Source organism: Tenrec ecaudatus, chromosome 1, assembly GCF_050624435.1.
Source record: "Tenrec ecaudatus isolate mTenEca1 chromosome 1, mTenEca1.hap1, whole genome shotgun sequence".
Taxonomy (NCBI): Eukaryota; Metazoa; Chordata; class Mammalia; order Afrosoricida; family Tenrecidae; genus Tenrec; species Tenrec ecaudatus.
This window is the reverse complement of record NC_134530.1, coordinates 261,050,434-261,066,142: the sequence shown is the minus strand read 5'-3', so window position 1 is coordinate 261,066,142 and position 15,709 is coordinate 261,050,434. Positions and strand designations below refer to the sequence as shown.

The 15,709-nt window shown below is 43.6% G+C and overlaps 1 pseudogene; it reads right to left on the bottom strand.

The window, feature by feature from the left end:
* Positions 1-1,323: 1,323 nt before the first annotated feature.
* LOC142440245 (fructose-1,6-bisphosphatase 1-like) overlaps positions 1,324-15,709 on the bottom strand; it is a 30,659-nt pseudogene continuing 16,273 nt past the window's right edge.

Genomic DNA, 15,709 nt, shown 5'->3' with positions numbered 1-15,709 from the left:
GCTATTTCTGTCTCTAGAGGTCCAGTTATTAAAAACTTTTTGTGCAGTCTCCACGAGGTGGCCAATGTTCACACTAGCACAGTATTATAATTTTTATACCTTTTTTTGGATGCCAGGTGTGGAGTGTAGGACAACGGCTACGTTGACTGCCCGAGCATTTTCAGAGACCTTTTGGGGACATTCAAGGAATGCACTGGGAGACTCTTCTGGTTCTTGGATGACTTCAGTTATTTTGGATAAATTGGTGGGCTTTCTTTGTGGCTTTTATGCCTACCGGAAGTGTCCAGGGCCTGCCACCCCGCCACAGGAAGTGGGGTCCCAGCCACGGAAAGGTGGAAGGAAGTCTGAGAGAGCATTTAGCTTCTCGGCTTGGGGTCCCGGCATCGAGGGAGTGTGGTCTTAGGGACTTCAGCTGGAATCGTTCACGCCTCTGAAATCAAAAGGATGAGACGGAGCTGATGACGATCTTCTTAAGTGGGGTGGCGAGTGCGGAAAATGGATTCATTCAGGGAGATTAGGACTTGGGTTGTTTTTTGTTTGTGGGTTTGTTCTTTAAGTGGGTTTGGGGCTCTCCAGTTAGACAGGTCCAAAGAGGACAAGGGAACATAGGCCACGAGAGGGTGACCTGCTGAGCCATGGGGAAGGCCCAGCCTGTCACAGGGAAGGACCGGGCATGGGGGACCTAAATTCAAGGGAAACTCTGGGTCTGGGTGTGCGATGGTGGGCCGGGAGGTGGGAGGTTAAGAGGGACGATGAGGAGAAGGTAAGGAAGAGGTTGAAGAAGAGACTTGGGAAGGGGGAGCTGAACGGGGAGGGGGATACCCTGTGTTGGGGCCCAGGGAAGGCACTGAGGGCGAGTGAGGTGCTGGAGGAGGCGGACAAGATAGCTTCAGCCACCAATCCTGAGAGAACTGCCACTTTTGGTTGGGTGGTGGGGCGACAGGTCTTTGATAAGAGATTTCTAGTTTGGGGGCCAGAGCTAAATGCTTTTTCATTCACGGGGAGGAGATTCAGTTAAAGCGAGTCCCTGATCAATGTAGGAAAACTGATGGGGTGGCCTTGGTGGCCATCGTCCAGCAGTTATGGAAGGGTGTGTGTGTCTCATGTGCCTTCTGGCAGCCAGCCTCACAGAGTGTGTGGAGGCACCTCAAGGAGAAGTTTGCTCCACAGTCAGTAGTGTGAGATTAGGAGACATTTTTCATTCCAAGACACTCCAGGGGAGACTGCGTGGAGCAGCAAGGGAAGGCCCCAGAGCTCCAGCAGAAAGAAGCTGCACAAGAAGGAGACATGGAATTCTTCCCATGTGAAGTCAAGGAAGGTGCCTTACAAGAGGGGGTCCCACAAAAAAATCACTGCCTGAACGGAAATGGTGGACCCGGGTACCACTTTAATTCTCCTAATGAAGAATATGGGAAAAATTTAAATCGGGCTAAGGAGATGGAGATGAGAAGGGGAGGCAATCAGGTGGGGGAGCGAGGCAGTTGCTTGGCTGGGAAAGGGAGGGGCTACAGGCATCTGCTGAGAAAACCCTCCATGGGGAGACCCGTGCATTCAGCAGGACACTGGAAGACCAGAAGAAGAGGGAGCAAACACATAGAAATGGACCAAGAGAGACTTTTTTGGAGAGGCGTCCACTCTTTAGGGGCAGTAACTGTTAACCCGAGAGCTGAACAAACCCTCCTAGGGCTACAGATAGCAAGGAGAAGCAGAAAGCAAGAGCTCCCAAAACTCATCATGGAAGCTGATGTCAGCGTTCCCGGTGTGGCGCAGAAAAAGGGTGAGAGTTTCACAAAAGTGAAACCTGCAGGTGTTCACCTGGCCGCATCTCTCTGGAGAGCATTGTCTTGGCTAAGGGGCGGCCATAGAAATGCCCACCTAGCTACCTCTCCAGGTAGAGATGGGGTCTCTGTTAGGCCACATGACTTCATGGGTCTGCAGGTGACAGCTTCAATCTCAGACCATAGCTGAAGCTGTGGGGCCTCATGGACCTGGGTACATACACACAACCACTCAGCCTGTAAACAAGCAGCTCCCTCCCCAAGAACATATGGTTTACATAGACAGTGAGTGGACCAGGGCAAGGTTCACTTGGTATCCCAAGCATATGAACACTTGGGAAGGGGGGATTCTCATCAGAATTATATTCCCCAGATACAGGAGGAACTCAAAATAGAAAGACATACCAAGGATCCAGCAGACAGAGAAGGCAGGTGAGAAAGACTGGGCGGGAGACTTGAGGGTTGCCTGGGGCCCTGGAACGTCTTCAGGGGGCACCTCCCTAGGGGCTCTCTGTGTCAGGCAGGCTCCTAAAAGGGTGGCCAGTCTGAGAAAAATGGGGGATCTCATTGGGGCCTCCAAAAATGTAACATTTTTGAACAAGATCAAACCACATCACTTTATTAAAATGAAAGAATAAGCCTTCATTATAGCTAGCTGGGATGAGAAAGGAGGCTAGCACCTGGCAAAACACTCTGACTTTGATGAAGGGCGTAGACAGGCTTTACATAAACAGAAGTTAAACCAGGGGGCTAGATTGGGAGGACTAGGGGCACGTGATAGTTACCTTCTTTGCTTATTAGGCAGGCAGGACATTGGGAGGGGCGCAGGAAGGGACACCTGCAGATGAGTCAGGCTCTGTCAAGATTGACTACATTAGGGTGGGTCAAGGTCTGTCAGGAGGTCTGGCAAGAGTATTTGTGGATGAGTCAGAGTCTATTGGGTGGGACTAGATTGCAGGCTGAAGTCATTCAAGATGGAAATTTTAACAAAATGGAGTTCTTCAAGCTAACCACAGGCGAGCAGTTTGAAACCATCTGCAAAAGAGACTTCCTGCTCCTGTAAATATTTATAGCCTTGGAAACCTACAGGGGCTGGTCTATACTGTCCTATGGGGTTGCTATGATTCAGAATAGACTCAATGGCAGTGAGGTTCTATTGTTGTTGTTGTTTGTTGTAGGCATCACAGAAGAGGGGATCCAGGCTGAGAAATACTGACTGATGTTTACAAAATCCACACCACAAGGAAGAGATTGAGCCAGAACTTATTCTAGGTTTATTTCACCTGACTCAATAGTACATAATCTGACCACTATATTCCACATTCCCTTCAAATCAGTGGTTATAGGGATCTGTGAGCAGTAGCTCTCTGCTGTGTCAATGGCCCATGAGAGTCCAATGTGAGCTGGGATCAAGTTTTTTGTTATCATTAGTAGAAAAATAGTAAATGGCCACCATTGTTGTTGTAGCTGAGTTCAATCTATGTAATCCTATACTCCTAAAACCAAGAGAAGATGCTGACTGGGTCCTCTGCTCAACTTTGTAGAGCCAGTGAAGATGACAAAGTTGGAGTCTAGCCTGCTCTGCCACTGCTTAAGCCTGAGTTCTAAGCAGTTCTTTCTTTTTCAAGGAGCCCTGGTGGTGCTGACTGGTAAACAGTATGCTGCTAAATACAATGTCAATGGCTCAAACCCACCATCAGTTCCTCAGGAGACGAATGAATCTATCTGGTCCTATAAATATTTACAGTCACTACATAGGGTCACCGTGAGTCAGAATTGGCATGGTGTTAGTGAGCTTGGTTTGGTTTTGGGTCCCTCTTCCCCGACCCCCCCAAAAGTTCAATTGTGCTGTTTTTTTTATTCAGTAATTCCAAGTTTGGGGGGAAGAGACCATGAAGAGACTTTATTTTTAAATGAATGCCACATGGGTGTAAATGAAGATAGCTCTATTGAAAAGAGCTCTTGTAGACCATGTGTGACGCAGCATGGCAAAAAGGAAGGTATGTATGGTGAAAGAGAATGGTACACCAGGATTCAAATCCCAGCTTTCCAGTTTACTGCCTGTGTTAACTGATAGTCTTTAACTGCTCTTTATTAATTACCTTGTCTTGTTTTCTATGCAATGGAATTATTACCTGATGACATAGGCAACGTACTAGCCAACAGTTTGAGCTCATGAGTTCCTCTGAGTTTCTGCTCCTGTAAATATTCCAACCTCAAAAACCCTGGGGAACAGTTCTAGCCTGTCCCTGAGGGTCACGGTGATGTCAGTCAGTGAGTGAGTGTGAGTGACCACCAGTTGCTGTCCAATCGATTCAGTCCCATGGCAGCCCCATGTGTTGTCAGAGCTGAACTGTGCTCCATCGTTTTCTATGGTTAATTCTTTTTAAAAGTAAATTGCTGTCTTCTTTTTTATTTTTTGAGAAGAAAAAGAGTTTATTGTTGCTAGAGACTTTTCTCTTGAGGTGCTTCTGGGTTATTTTCTCCTCTAGCCTTTCAGTAAGCAGTCAAGTTTGTTGCTTGAGTACTATTAAATTCACATTTGTGAAAATTACATAAGGAAATGCAGTTTATCTACCAAAATGAATGAAAGGGGACTTCCAGGAAGATGGCGATTGAATAACACATACCAGAGGGACTGCAGAAATCAGCCCAGGAGAGTTACAAAGAGGGAAATTCAATACTGCTGGATCGCAGAAGGGGAGCATCATAAAGATAAGTAGACACAGATCCACAAGGTTTCTGGAGGATGGGGGCTTTGGGCTCACCACAGTGGAGGCTGGCTAAGGTTTCACCTTAGCCCTGTCACTGGACTTTATCTCAACATAGCCACAGCTTGCCACCACATTGGGGCAGGGATTAAACCCCTGCAAGCCCCACGGGCAGGGATCGGGGTTCAGCTATATTGTTACTTTTCTTTCCCTCTCTTCTCTCTATCCCCCCATAGTCTCAGTGGGCTTAATTTTGCTTTTCCCTCTTTGTCTCTTCCCTATACTCTCACACACCACTGCTGATCTCCAGGCCACTCACCTTAGCCTAAGGCATTTATATCTGCACTCCACCCAGTTAGTTGAGCTCCACCAAGTGCAGCGCCTGAGGCTGGGGCAAGCTTGCCCACCCTCCACCAGGGGATATTCCGCCCAACTTCTTACTGGGGAATTCCTGCCTGTGTGGCTGGGGGAGTTCCTATTTGTCCTCTGTGGGTACACAAGACTAAGGGAACTTCCTCCCACCTACCTTAGTGCCTTACATGGCCTAAGGCAGCTTGGCCAACACTTGCCAATGTTCCAAGCTGCTGCCGAGCCTCTGCATAACCTCTGCAGTGACCTACCTGACCAGGGAAATTCCGCCCACCATTTGTGGTGTTCTACACAAAAGCAGGCAACCCACAAGCCTTCTAGGACACTCCCCTTGAGAGTGAACCCACAGGAGGAAAAAGTGGTAGGCTAATTCCATAGTGAAATTAGCTGTAGGTAGTTTGAAGAAGCAGTCTTACGAGTCTCCCAGAGAGAGCTAGTGCTCTTCAACTCTCTGGAAAATGACACCTGGCTCCTCCAAAACAACTCAATGCAAACAGCAATCAGCCCCAACGAACTCAATGAAAAAACAAGAGGAACAAAAGCAATGGCAGAAGATTCCCTGAACCTACCAACTTGTATAGAAGAAACAGACATTGATCTGCCATCGAAAGAAATTTTCAGAATGCTGCTTGGAGTCATACAGGATATGAGGGAAAGAATACAGAAAAAGGATGAAATGATAGAGGAGACAAAGTCCATACACCACAGGGAAACACAAGAGCTGAGGGAGGAGATAACAAAAACCAGTGGCAGACTCATGGACCTTGAGGACTGACTGGAGGAAACATAGAACTGCACCAGTGACTTGGAGGACAGCCAAGCAGACTTAACAAATGTGAAAAAATCTAATAAGATCATCAGAGAAGCTGAAGAAAACCTAAGAGCTATGTCTGATGCTATGAAGAGGAGCAACATCAGAATAATTGGATTACTGGAAGAAGACACAACAAAGTAGTTATCTGCAGCAATAGTGAGAGAATTCTTGGAGGAAAACTTCACCAGCTTAATGAATGAGAGCCAGGCAACCATTCAGGAGGCTGAAAGAACATAAGCTAGATTGAATCCCAAGAAGAAGTCACCAACTCTCATAATAGTTAAATTATCCAACTTTGAGGAAAAGGAGAAAACCATGAGAGCAGCTAGGGACAAACAAATAATCACATAAAAAGTTCCCAAATAAGAATATTCTCAGACCTATCAGCAGAAACTATGAAGAAGAGGAGAGAATAGTGTAACATATTCCAAAAATTGAAGGAAAACAATGCAAACACAAGAATACTCTACCCAGCCAAATTATTAATCAAGATAGAAGGAGAAAAAAGAGTCTTCCAAGACAAAGAAAAACTCAAGAAACACGTTAGAAGAAACTCAGCCCTACAGAAAATCCTTACAGACCCAGTACTGGCAGAAGAAAAACACTCACTAAGCATAAATAAGAGACTGCTACATAGAACAACCTCACCCAGAAGGAAAGAAAGAGAAAACAGACCACAAGATACCATTGTCTTACGGATGGAAAAATATCAAGAATGATACAAACCCACGCACAACACACTGATAAGAAAGGAAGGTAGGAAAACACCCAACACAAAAGGTATAAGATGACATCACAGAGTCCGAAGATGGAGATAGTAACACTAATATCAGTGGACTGAACTTAGGCATTTAAAGAATAAGGCTAGCACACTGGCTTAGAAAAGACAACGCATCAATCAGCTGCCTACATGAGACACATCTTAAGGTTACAGACAAAAATAGGCTGAGGATGAAAGACTAGAGAAAAGCATACAAACCAAACAGCAATTAAAAAAAAAAAGCAGGGGTTGCGATCATAATCTCGGATAAAATTAACCTCAAAGTGCAAACCATAAAAAGAGATGTAGAGGGGCACTATATAATGCTCAAAGGAATGGTAGACAAAGAACCATTAAGCATTGTAAACATGTATTCCCCGAATGGGAGACCCACTGAATACGTCAACCAAACACTCCAAAAGATTGAAAAAAAGAAATCATAGCCTCATCAATTATAGTGAGTGACTTCAATACATCGATCCCTGAGAAAGATAGATCACAGGGAAAGAAACTCAATACAGAGGCTAGAGATCCAAACTTTGCAATTAGGCAATTTGACCTGATAGATAGTTACAGAGGATTTCATAAAAATAGAAAATATTTCATATTCTTTTCAAGCCAGCATGGTACATATTTGAAGATAGACCATGCTGGGACATAAGGTGGATCTACATAAATTTAAGCACATTGATATCATACAGAACTCTCTCTCTGACCACCGTGCCATAAGGCTGGAAATCAACAAAAGGAAGACAAAGAAAACAAAAGAAAACAATTGGAGGATGAATAACTCTATTGCAAAAAGAATGCGTACTGACACAGGTCAGAGATGAAATTGGGAAATTTCTAGAAACCAATGAGAATGAGAATATGATGTACCAAAACTTATGGGACACAGCAAAGGCAGTTCTCAGAAGAAGTTTCATAGCAATACATACACACCTGAAAAAGGAAAAGACTCACGACTGATATGCTGGCACAAAATTTACAATAACTAGAGCAGAGTTAGCAGGGCAATCCTACTAATAGCAAAAGAAAAGAAATAATAAAAATCATGACTGAGATTCAGGAGAGGGAAAATAAGAAAACTATGGAAAAAATGCTGCTAAAAGTTGGTTCTTTGAAAGGATAAACAGAATCGACAGACTGCTGGCAAACCTAACCAAAGAAAGGAGGGAACAAATTTCAATAGCAAGAATGAGGGATGAAAGAGGGGACATTACAATAGACCCTAATAAAATCAAAAGGATAATTACACAGCACTACAAAGGATTGTACTCCAATGAATTCAACAACTTGGAAGACATGGACAAATTCTTTGAAAAACAACCTCTCCCTAGACTATCCCCAATGGACGTTAAGAATCTCAACAGGCCCATAGCAATAGGAGAAATAGATGAGGTTAGCAACAAAATAGATGAGGTTATTACCAACAAAAAATCCCCCTGGACTAGATGGATTTACAGGAGAATTCTCCCAAGTATTTAGGGAATAACTAATACCAATCCTACAAAAACTCCTCCAGAACATAGAAAAGGTGGTAAACACCCAAACTCCTTCTATGAAGCTGGTATAACTCTGATACCAAAACCAGGCAAGGATCCACAAGAATTGACAACTACAGACCAATATCCCTAATGAACATCGATGCAAAAATCTATAACAAAATATTGGCCAATAGAATTCTAAGATATATAAAACAAATAATTCACCATGACCAAATGGGATTCATACCAGGGATGCAGGGATGGTTCAACATACGAAAGACCATTAGTATCATTAGTTGCATTGACATGAAAAACTATAAGAACATCATGATAATGTTGATAGATGCAGATAAAGCATTGGAAAACATCCAACACCAATTCCTGTTTAAGACACTCAAGAACATAGGAATGGATGGGAAATTCCTCAAGACAATACAAGCTATATATGAAAAATCAACAGCCAATGTGGTAGTCAATAGAGAAAAGACAAATACAGTCCCACTGAAAAAGGGGACCAGATAAGAATGCCCCGTGTCCCTACTCTTATTTAATATCGTACTGGAGGTTTTAGCTAACAGCATAAGGCAAAGAAAAGACTTAAAAGGTATTTGCCTGGGGAAGGAAGAGGTGAAACTATCATTATTTGCAGATGATATGATTTTATATATGGAAAATCCCCAAAACTCCACAAGTGGAGTACTGGAAGCAATAGAGGAGTTTGGTAGAGTGTTAGGATACAAGATCAACAAACAGAAATCCATCGGACTGCTGTACACATCATATAAGACCACAGAAGAGAAGATCAAAATGGTGGTACCCTTCAAAATAGATAAACACAAATAGAAATATCTAGGGATATACCTGACTAAAAGAACAAAAGATCTATAAAAGGAAAACTACAGAACACTGTTACAAGAAACCAAGAGTGACCTCAACAAATGGAAGAATATTCCATGCTCATGGACTGAAAGACTCAATATAGTAAATATGTCAGTTCTGTCCAAGATACTATATAAGTTTAATACAATCCCGATACAATTAACCTCATCTTTCTTCAAAGACATGGAGAGGGGAGAAACCCAGAATTACCAGAGAACTCCTTAAGAAGAAGGACACAGTGAGAGGGCTTGTTTTACCTAACTTTAGCACGTATTATACAGCCACAGTTGTCAAAACTGCATCGTATTGGTATAATACAGATACTCAGATGAACAGAAAAGAACTGAAAGCCCAGAACTAAAATCATCAGCATACAGACAACTGATCTTTGATAAGGGCCCAAAAAATATCCAATGGGAAGCAGGTGCCTTGTTCAACAATTGGTGCTTGGAAAAAAATGGATATATACCTGCAGAAAAATTAAGCAAGACCCTTATCTTACTCCATGCACAAGAATAAACTCAAAGTGGATCACAGACCTTGTGGTAAAACTCCAAACTATTATGGCCATCAATCAGGGAATTGGGACCAACCTGAGAACTTTGGCACAGGGAATATACAGGCCTTCAGAAATAGGGAAGGACACAAATTCAGAGGTGGTACAAATTGACAAGTGGGATATATTGAAGATAAAACAATTATGTACATCAAAAGAATTCACCAAGAGAGTAAAAAGAGAACCCACAGACTGGGAAAACATCTTTAGCAATGACACATCAGACAAAGGCCTTATTACTTAAATCTAGAATACTCTGCTAGCTTCCAAAAAGAAAAAAAACTAATTTCCCACTGAGGAGGTGGGTAAAGGAACTGAACAGAAATTTCACAGGGGCAGAAATCCAAATGGCCAATAAACATATGAAAAAAATGTTCCTGATCTTAGCCATAAGAGAAATGCAAATTAAGCAACAATGAGATACTACCTAACATCCTCCAAGACAGCCCAATTCAAAAAATCAGAAAGCAACAAGTGTTGGAGGGGCTGTGGTGAGATAGGACTCTCACCCACTGCTGGTGGACCTCTAGGTATGTATAGCCACTATGGAAATAGATCTGGCGATATCTAAAACAGATGAAGATGGAGCTACCGTACGACCCAGTAATCCCCCTACTGCGTATATAACCAGAAGAGGCACCAAACAAACCACGGTCAGACATCTGTGCTCCAATATTCGTCACGGCACAGTTCACAATTGCAAGGAGTTGAAAACAACCCAAATGTCCATCAACTGACGAGTGGATTAAAAAACTGTGGTACATACATACAGTGGAGTACCACGCATCACTAAAAAGCAGTGATGAACGTATGAAGCACATTGCTGCATGGAAAGAACTGGAGGAAATCATGCTAAGCTAAGTAAACCAAGCACAAAAGGACAAGTACAACATGAGTCTGCTGAGGTAACCTCAAAAAAATGCAAACAGGGCACAGGGAAAAAGCTACTATATACAAACATTCCTGGGGTGAGGACCAGGTAGTATGGCAGAGACCAAACCAAATCCAGGGATACATACGGTAGCCAACTAAAAAGAAGGGGGTGGGGGAGGGAAAAAAATTAAAGAAATAGGTAGCGCGGGTACAGGGCACTAACTCACCCAAGGGGATGGTATTGTTTATATCTCCACAGGGAAAGACAGACCAGACTTCAACCCAGTGCTCCAAGATATGAATGCAACATGCCGGCATGGAGTAGGGAACCCATGGAGAGGTCTGAAGGGCCATCCCCAATCCCAACTACGTGGGCACCTGCCCCTCCCCCCAGAAGAATTTATTTTAGAGGACAGCACTGAAACTGCAGCTCAGGGAGAGGGACATGTCTGAACAGAGTACATGGGAGTAAATGAAGGGGGTGGGGGGGTGGGAGAGAGTGGAGCATATCCTGGCCCACCAAGCCTTGAGGATCATATTCCCACTGAGAGCAGCCAATCCACAGAGAAGACCATATGGCCAGCCCCAGTATGAGACACGACATCCCTCCCTGACCCATAGCCCTACAGGGGACCACACTGGAGACACAGTGTGGGAATTGCGCCTGATCTGATCCCACCACACCAAGGCAAACCACTAAGGGCGTGCAACAGAACAGCAAGGGGAACAGAGCAAGGAAGTTCCCAGGGAATACCAAAAATAGACTTTGGGGCCAGGGCTTGGCACCCAATTAAACTCAACCAGAAAACACTCTGAAAGGCCAACAAACAGTCCTTGAACTAACTACAAGCTTTTCTTTTTTGTTGTGCTTTGTTTTGTTTTTTTGTCATTGGCTTGTTGTTGCTGTTTTGTTTTCTTTTATTGCTTGGTTTTGCTCTGTGTTGTTTTGTGCATGTTATTATCTCCACAGGTCTGTCTAAATAAGATAGGCTGGATGAACAATCTGTAGGAGAAAACAACGGGGCTGACAGTTCTGGGAGGACATGGGAGAAGGGGAGGTAGAGCGAATAGTAGTGGTGGTAACAAGGGAACAACAAATGGTCCAAATCAGTGGTAAGGAGGGTGAAGGAGGCCTGGTAGGGCGTGACCAAGGGTAATGTAAGCAGGAGGAATTACTGAAACCCAAATGAAGGCTGAACATGATAGTGGGACAAGAGGAAAATAAAAAGAAATAGAAGAAACAGCTAGGAGGTAAAGGGCATTTATAGAGGTCTAAATACAGGCATGTACATATGTAAATATATTTATATATGAGGATATGGAAATAGATCTATGTGCATATATTTATAGGTTTAGTATTAAGGTAGCAGATGGACATTGGGCCTCCACTCAAGTACTCCTTCAATGAAAGAATACTTTGTTCTATTAAACTGGTATTCCATGATGCTCACCTTCCTGACACGATCGCTGAAGACCAATGAATGCATAAGCAAATGTGGTGAAGAAAGCTGATGGTGTCCGGCTATCAAAAGATATAGCGTCTTGGTCTTAAAGTCTTGAAGGTAAACAAGCGGCCATCTGGTTTAGAAGCAACAAAGCCCACATGGAAGAAGCATACCAGCCTGTGTGATCATGAGGTTTCGAAGGGATCAGGTATTAGGCATCAAAGAATAAAAAATCAAATCACTGTGAATGTGGGGGAGTGCTGATTGTGGACCCAAGACACATCTGTAGGCAACTGGAGATCCCCTTACAGAAGGATCGCAGCAAGGAAATGAACTAGTCAGGGTGTAGTGTACCAAAGATGAAACATACAACTTTCCTCTAGTCTCTAATGTTTCCTCCCCCCACCATCCCCCACTATCATGATCTCAATTCTACCTTACAAATCTGCCTAGAGCAGAGGATGTACGCTGGTACAGATAGGAATTGGAAACACAGGGAATCCAGGATGGATGATCCCTTCAGGATCAGTGGTGAAACTGGTGATACCAGGAGGGTGGGGTAGAAAGGGGGAACAGATTACAAGAATCTACATATAACCTCCTCCCTAGGGGATGGACAACAGAAAAGTGGGTGAAGGTAGACGTTGGACAGTGCAAGATATGACAAAATAATAATTTATAGATTATCAAGGGTTCATGACGGAGGGGAAACAGGGAGGGAGGAGTAAAAAATGAGAAGCTGATGCCAAGGGCTTAAGTGGAGAGCAAATGTTTTGAAAATGATGAGGGCAACAAATGTACAAATGTGCTTTACACAATTGATGTATGTATGGATTGTGATAAGAGTTGTATGAGCCCCCAATAAAATATTTTTTAATGAACAAAATGGTCTGAGGTAATCATTGTGTGTACTGACATGGATTCTTAAAAATAAAACCAATAAGTGTAGCTTGCCATGTATGGATCACCTGCTGAGACCATCTGGGGTTGAAAATCCACGTGTCCATTTACATGGTCACTTTCTGAACACAGGCATTCTTATACTGTCTGGAAGAAGAACCTGTGGACATGCTCTCATGAAAGACAACACACTGCTCCAGAAATCCTCCGTGGAACATGTTCTCATTGCTCGTCCCCTTGACCTTGAAGGTGAGCACTACACAAATACAACCCCTAAAAGTCCTAACAGCATTTCCTTTTACTTCTTGCCCTTAAAAATCTCCTGAATGATTTGAACCGCAGGTCCAGACCAGGGCAATCCAGAAGAGCCTCATCAAGGGGCACACTGCAGCAGCAGACATTCCCACTAGCCCCCTAAGAACACATTAAACAAGGACTAAGGAAATGTATTTCATTTAAAATATATTTATTTTTTAAACCTGTATATAATAAAAACATTTACCATTGTAACATGTTCACATAGACACATCAGTGACATCATTAATGCTTAATTTCTTAGTGCAGTTCTTTCTTTGAGAGAAAAATATATATATTACTAAACCACTTCCCCAGGGACCCTTAGATTTACAACCCCCCACCCTTACTTCTTTTCTTTCTTACTAGGGTCCCGGCCCCCTCAGAGGTAGCTGTCACCCTGATTCCCAGGGAGGCTGCTCCAGGTGGTGACCCTGTGCTCCCTCTGTCATCTGCCACCCATTCAGGCTGGCATTCCCTCCAGACTTTCCTTCTTGTGATAGGCCCTCATTGGCAGGTATTGTGCCGGGCTGAATTGGTCCAGCTGCTGTGTGGCATTTTGATTGATGCCGGGTCCAGATGCGCCCTTTTAAAACCCTGCTTCCTTTGTAAAGGCAGCTTGGAAAATCACTCTAGCTGTGTGCATACTCCTGTGTGTGTATGCAGTATGCTCTGAACGACTCTTCAAATACACTGCCTGTCCTACTGAATTTCATTCCGGGATCTCAAGGTAAGGGCTAAACAAATCCCACACCCATGGCTTTTCACAGGAGAGGGACAACCTCTCCATGTCTCAAGCACACTAAAGAGACTCAGTTTCTTATCTTGGATCAAATCCTTCTTCAGGATAGAAAGGTTTGGTCAGTTCCCACATTGCTCTCAGGATATTTTCAGTTCCTGCAGTTCAATGTTCTATTTCTTCTCTAGGAATGTGTGAAAGTGCTGCTTTCCCTTATAGGCTATCTGACAAAACGGTCCAACCCCAACGTATGTCCTTCTGGGCCAGAAATTTCAAAAGGCAGTGATCTAAACAGGATAAACACTGCATGATTTCAACCAGGAAAGGTATGCGTCGGTTGAATCCTTTCACCACACTTCGTGGGGCTGTCGGTGAAATGTTGAACTGCCAGCCACAAGGTAGGCCGTTGGAGCCCAACAGCCGTCCTTGGGAGAAAGGGGAGGTTAGCTCTGCCTGTGAACATTTACAGCTTCAGAAGTTAAATGAGTCACAATGTCCCTGATGGTGGTGGGTTTGACTTAAACAATTTCATTCTCTAGACTGAGCAAATACTTGGAGGAGCTGGACATATGAATAAGAAGGAGGCATCAGGTTGCCAGGGAGGCTTATTCAATAACCTGCAATATGCAGATGACACAACTTTGCTCGCTGCGTGCCAGGAGGACTTGAAGCACTTGCCGATGAAAACCAGCCTTCAGCCTTCCGTATGAATCCCAACTATTTGTAAAGGAAACTAAAATCCTCCCAAGAAGAATAACAGACATCATAATCGGAGAGAAGATGGAATATGTCAAGGATTTCATTTTACTTGAATCCATAACGAGTGTTCAAGGAAGCAGCAGTCGGGAAATCAAAGGTGGCATTACACACTGTATTGGGCAAAACTTCTGCACACTGCATCTTTAAAATGCTCACGAGTAAAGATGCCGCTTTGAGGACTAAGATACCCCTGACCCAGGTGAGGGGATTTTCAATGGCCCCGTGTGCATGTGAAAGCTGGAGACGGAATAAAGACATTTCATGGTTTGGTGTCTGGGGCCTATCATAGTTTTTCTTTTCTCAAATCCTTCTACTACACAATTCTTACCAGGGCTTCGAATCGGTCCGAAACAGTTCAATCATGGCCAGATGCAACCAGGGCAGCATGCCAGTGGCATAGCAACCATATCTCTTGCAAGGCAGAGTTGGCCACACGCAGGAAAGAGGCAGTGGTGCCCTGCTCAAAGATGGTAGTTGACTGTGCTGTTTTGAATATGTGACCACCGCTAAGTGAGAATCCCTAGCGCAAAGATAGAGTGCCAGAGAGATGGTTTTTGTGGTGTTTGCGGAGGGAAATTAAACTTTAGTGGGCAATGTCCTTAGGGCTGAGAGGGACACTTCTTCAGCTTGGTCTTAGTGCATAGAAATGTCCCCTGCTCTAGTTCTGTGCTTGAAGCACAGTCTGTGAGGTTCCCTTCTGGGTTGCTCCTCAGCTAGAGGCCCCATTCTCCACCTGAAAATAGTTTTCATGCTAAAAAAAATGAGTGGGCTTTTCAGTTTGGAATATATTAATTTGATAGTAAGCTTATCCTTCAGAGGTCTGATGATTCTTCAGTGAAAGGGTAAAATTACTGTTCTGAAATTTTACCCTAACTAAGCAAATCCCCTTGGGTGTCAGGGGTATCAGCTCAGTTTATCGACTTAGATATCCATGACGTTGTTAATTGTGTGTTTAATAGTGACACAGTTTTCACTGACATTTTCTTAAACTGTACTTTATATTGTAGTTACAGAGGCAAGATTATAAGTGATTACTGCAAACTTTCATTTGCTCTGATAATTATAGTTTAGAATGAGGTTGGATGACATGACTTTTAACCCCTTTATATCTTAGTTTGGGTTTTCTAAAAGCAGACATGAAGGATAATGACACAGACCCACTCTAGAACCTTCTTGTGCAAACGTCCAAACACCTGCCGGAATAAACATCTTGTTCAGTAATCTCTCACTCACCTGAAGACAACCTTGGCTGCTGGAATTAGCCCAAACCACAACATCTCACCCACCAATGTACCCTTGACTACTCCTATAAAACCCTGCTGGTCTGTACAGAGAGAGCCTTTTG